The sequence below is a fragment of the Glycine max genome, chromosome 12, assembly GCF_000004515.6.
Source record: "Glycine max cultivar Williams 82 chromosome 12, Glycine_max_v4.0, whole genome shotgun sequence".
Lineage (NCBI taxonomy): Eukaryota > Viridiplantae > Streptophyta > Magnoliopsida > Fabales > Fabaceae > Glycine > Glycine max.
In genome coordinates, this window is record NC_038248.2 from 37,266,737 (window position 1) to 37,272,964 (window position 6,228).

Here is a 6,228-nt window from a genome sequence, read left to right on the forward strand (position 1 = left end):
TTTCTTTATTAGCATCTTATTTATTTATTTTACATAATTTTGGTATATGCATGCAAATATGTATTTAATTTTGGAAAGAGAATTCCTTAGTAGATGAACAAATTTGAGTAACCACCATTATCTTAGATATCGAGTAATCATTATTATCTCTAAAGTTGAATACTTACTCTTATATGTATATTTTTATTCTTTTCTTTTACATGTGTTAAAATTATGCTTGATTTAAACAAATATATAAGAAAAGCACTCAGTGGATCAATTTATAGTTTGGGAGTTTTAGAAAACAAAGAGATTGAAAAAAAAAATATGAAGAAAGAACAAAGAAGTTGCTAGACAAACATGGAGAAATAAACTCTTGCATTTTATAGTTTTTTTTTTACCTTATGTTCTTCTTCTTCATGTTCTTTTATGAAACTTTTGTTTTATAAAAATTAAAGTAACTCTTTATTTCACTAATTATTAAACTTAGGTACTTTTTAATACTACTAAAATACGATAGACTATGCACAATGCACACAAAATAATATAAGAAGTAAGAAAATTCGTATAAATCAACATGCATTCACAAAATATATTGAATTAAAATTAGTATACAGATCAATTAAAAAATGATAAATATGCAAACATATAAGCGCGACAACGTCTGTATTTTTGCTGGTGTTTATAAAGTCAATCAAAATGGTTCTAGTGAAATAACAATCATTTTTATTTTGGCCCCTCTTCTGATTCATATATAAGTTGAGAAAATAATGTAAAAATAATAAAAAAAGAATATTTTTTCTAACTCGAATTGAGAAAATAATGTTGTAATGGTTGAAGCCAGTGAATTTTATTTTAATTTAATCTTGCACAAAAGAAAGTCATTCTTTTAAATTCATATTTCAAGGTAAGACTCTTCTCATCTCCCTAATCATATTATTTATAATTATGATGTGTATAGTTATATTATTCACGTAAATGTAAAATTTATTTAGACATAATGTGTCTTGAAGACACTATCAAATAAAAAAATTAATTTTTTTTTGTAAAAGGTCCTAAAGACTTTATAAAGAAAGGAATTTGAATATTTTTCTCTTGCTAGAAGTGAAAAAACAATACAAAAAATTAAGAAGAGAGAATTTTCATTCTTGAAGAATGAAAATAAAAAAGATTGATTCTTTCTCTTCTAAAGTGAAAAATAATGTAAAAAATGAAAAAGAAATAATTTTTCATTTTTGAAAAAATGAGAATAAGAAAGATTGATTACTTCTCACCATAAGTATAAAAATAGTGCAATAAAAAAAGGAATTTTCATTCTTGAAGAATGTTATATTTTACTGTTTATTAAAATCTCAATTTATGTATATTAATTTATCTTACTTTTTAGTTATATTAATATTTTATTTGTTAATATATGTTTTGATTCAAGTAATTACATTTATAAATATTATTAGAAATTGCATATAATTCTTGGATATATGCAATTTAAATAATTAGATACATATTAATTAATAATTTTAAAGTAGGAACAAAAGATATGCATAATTCTTTATGATAATAATATTTACAATATTTATTGTCATATTTATATTTATATTGATTAGTGTTATCATTGTGTGTAAATATATTATGTGTTTGTTACTAGTTGATCGATATTGTGTGGAGAAAATTATCGATGACAATGTGTTAAAAAATTATCTATTTTCATGCATTTCATGTGCTTCTATAGTAGCAATATCAAGGATAAAAACTTAAGAAATATTTGAAGTTTGCTTCTTGTATACTCAAAAAAAATAAAGTATGAAATTTATATGAAAAATCATATGACTCATTTTTCATTCCCTAAAGTGAATGTTGCACATATGTATTTTTATAAAATATTTGTTTGAATAATTTATTTCTATTATATTTAACCTTTGTTCATTATTGTTATAGTTGAAATTAACATTGATTACTTATGATTTAAATGTTTTATATGAATTACCTTCAGATTATTTTGTAATCAGGCTTATTCCCACATTATGATTTGATTCATACTTTTGTCAGAAAACATATTATTTGACTTAAAAAATTTGTAAATTTAGGGAACCAATAACATATGTATGTATATCTAAATTTTATATATATGTTTCTGAAATGTTTTATTAAATTGGTTTATACACCAATATATGAAATGTAGTGCTTTTGGTGGCGATCAAGATTCAAATTATTTTGAGCTTCATATATGTATGTTTGTCATCTTTATATTTATAAGTGTATTAAGTGAGTTATCATTGCCTGTTTTATTTATCATGGACATAATCAATTATGTATTAAAAGGAATATGAAATTACTTTAAAATTATGTATTGTGCATGATTGATTTCATATAGGCTAATTATAATAGTTTTTACATGTATTAAGATCACAATAGTTGTTCTTGAATGATTTAATAGGTTTATAAACATGTATACATTGTATGTGATGTGTCTTTTATGATGAGTAATATCAAGAAAAATAATTTAAGAAATAGTTCGAGATATATATTTGTATGTCTCGTTAATAGTATAATGATTTACATAAGGAAATAAGTCAACATTAAATTTGCATTACACGTTTATTAGTCACACAGTTGTAAATTAGAAGTTTGCGAAATAAAAATGAGTTTGTTGTTAAGTATGACTGGTTGTGTCATTTTGTGTCTATTGTGATACGAAAAATATTTGAAATTTCATGCGAACACTCATTGAAGAGTCAGGAGATTCTTCAGTTCAATGATTTCTCATGTATTATAAGTTCTCAAAGGAAGTTGGTAATTAAACCATCACCAAGAAAAAATGAGAATGAGTTTATTTCATTTTTAGAACGAATATAGGGTGATATTTGTAGACCAATACACCCACCATGTGAATGATTTATATATTTCATAATTTTAATTAATGTATCAACTTTATGGTCACATGTTTTCGTGTGTCAACTCCCAACTAGACATTTGTGATATTGTTGGCTCAATTAATCTAAATTAGAGCATATTTTCAAATTATCCAATTAAGAGAATTTGTCTAGATAATGGTGATGAGTTTACATCTCATGTCTTTAATAAGTATTGTATGACTATTAGAATTTATGTTAAACATCATGTAGAACATGTTCATCTGCTCATGAGATCAAAACTTTTAACGTTTTCTTGTGGACATGCAATCTTGTTGCAATATTAATTCACATAATGCCAACAAATTATAATTAGTTCTCCCCTCTTGAAATTTATTTTCAACTAGCAACCTTATATTTCCAATTTAATATTTTTTTTCTTCGTATGTATTCTATATGTTATAAATACGAGTCGAATTGTTTGATCGCAGCACACTAAAATGAGTTCTTAAAGGAGGTTGGAAATATATGTAGGGTGTTAATTTTCATATGTTGAATCATCAGCAATAGATGAATTTGTTGTTTGTTATCTTAAATTAGTTTTCCCGCGTGAGGGAGAGATAGTAAGTAGTTAGAAAAAGATATTAGTTGAAATGAATTATCATTATCTTGAACTTCATACAAAGCAATTTGAACTAGAAATTCAAAAGATAATTTATTTATAAAGTTTAGTCAAAAGAAACAGTTAAATCATATGTATCAACGGTTAATGCTCCAATAAAATTTGATGTCCTTGTCGGACAATATTGCAAAATGGTTCTCAAAAACGCATGAAATGTGCTAGACACGTTGGTTCTAAAGATAAAAATCATCAATTAAGAAAAAGAGCCAAAAAGTAAGACAATCAAATTGAGGTTATGAGAATGCTAAAATATTTCTCTAACATAATTATATATTTTAGTTTCAGAAGAACCCAGGTACTTGAAATTAGTGAAAATAAAGAGATCTCATATTATGTCATGAATGAAATATGATGTAATCGAAATAAAGTCAATGTTGCCAATGTATTTGCATATAATGTATTGTTAAATGTAAAAATAATAATGATAATGAGGATCAAGAGTAAGCTTATAAAAGATTATAGACAAATAAATGATTGCTCAAGATAGAAAGACTCAATTGACACAAAATTTGACTTGCTTTCCAAAATGAATGGTTTTTGGACTAGTAGTCTATACACTTAAGATGCAAAGCACAATTATATTTTTTGACATGTAATCCAATCATCTGAAAATGAAAATGAAAATGAAAATGAAAATGAAAATGAAAATGAAAATTTTGGACATGTAGTCCATATACTTGAAGATGTAAAATCTATTACATTTTTTTACTCGTTGGTTATACACTTGAAGATGTTAAATCAATTGGATTCAAATAGATTTTTATGCAAAAACAAAATGAGAATGGTGAAATTGAGAGATAGAAAATATGACTTGACATTAATTTTGAAGGCACATATTCACCTGTAATGGATGCGAGTAATTTTGATACTTAATCACTCTAGTAGCACATGAAGAGCTTAATTTACATCTAATGGATGTTGTTACAACTTATATTAGTTATATGACTCTCTTGATAATGACATTTGCATGAAATTTCTTGAAGGATATAAGTTGCCCAATAATGCATATGATCTAGAAGAATACTCTCTATGGGCTAAAACAATCTAGTTGCACGAGGTATAATTGACTAAGTGAGTACTTGCTATGTATTTTCATGAAATTTTGAAAATAGATTTTTCATAATTGTTGTTTATGTAGATGATGTAAATATTATTGGAACCCTTGAATAGCTTCCAAAAGCTATAGATTGATTAAAGAAATAATTTGAAATGAAGGACCAAGGAAACACAAAGTTCTGTTTGGAAAATTAAATATTTAAATAATAGAATTTTTGTGCACCAAGAAGCTTTTATAGTAGACGTGCTTAAAATATTTTATATGGGAAATCACATTCTTGTATATTCCAATGATTGAAGGTCTCTAGATGTGAACTAAGATCCATCTTGAGAAAAGGATGAAGAAGTACTTGGTCTTGAAGTACCATATCTTGGTATTATTGAAACACTAATGTATCTTACTATGCATATACAACCTAATATATCATTTCTCGTTAATTCACTAGCAAAATATAATTTTTCATCAATACGAGGGCATTTAAGCATGTACTTCGTTATTTTGGAGGTTATCAGTTAGATTCTTATAATCATACAACATAAGTTTACATGAGGTGATACAACAATTCAATGACAATATGTGAAATACGCCAAAATAGGCACATAAGCTAATCATGCCAAAATTTTAGTTCAACATGAGAAAAAATCACATCGACAATCACATATGAAAACAATGTTACATGTATTGTTTGGTTGAAAGAAAGATACATTAAAGGTGATAGAACAAAACATATTTTACCAATGTTATTTTTTCACTCATGATCTCCAAAAGAAATAAATGTTCAATAAGTTCCTTCACGTGAGAATCTATAAATTTTTTTTACAGTCATTACCAAGGAAGACTTTTGAGTAACTGACTCAAAAAATTGGATTTCGTTGTCTTAAAGATAATTGTTGCATGAGGGGGAGAAATAAATAAGTTATGCACTCTTTTTCCCTTCGCCATGGTTTTGTCCCATTGAGTTTTCTTAACGAGATTTTTAATGAGATAGGTAATACATATTGAAGAATGATGTATTATTTTTTCTTCACTAGGTTTGTATCCCATAAGATTTTTTCTAATAAAGTTTTAACGAGACACATTCTTAGATAATTGACATTCAAAGGAGAGTCTTATGAATAATCTATTTGTGACTGTTCATATCTTTCATTATTTTTTATAATCTTTCTTTATTTATATTTATCTTTTGTAACTTCCCTAATCATTTTTGTTCCTATAAATAGGCTACTCTTTTTGCAAAGAATATACATAATTCTCGTTCTCTCTAAACTCTTGTATTCTCTTCTTTTTTTTTTCTTCGAGTTATATTTTATTTAACATATATAACTAAATTGAAGATTTTAAAATATAAAGGATCAAACTGAACAAAAACTAAAACATAAAAGATCAAACATGTAATTTAGCCTATTTTATTCAATCAAACTACTTTTCTAAGATAATATTTTTGAAAATAATTTTTAAACAAATTATAAAGGATAAATGATATTGGAAAACCTTTTTTACAATAACGTTCAATCAAAAGAAAAATGGTTCGTTAAGGGTAAGTAAGGAATAAATTGGAACTAGTTTTTGGGTCATCATAATATTATATAAAGTATTCATCAACTTTTTGATAATTATACATCTAGTCCGGATCTAATGTGTGTATGAGTGATATGACTTGA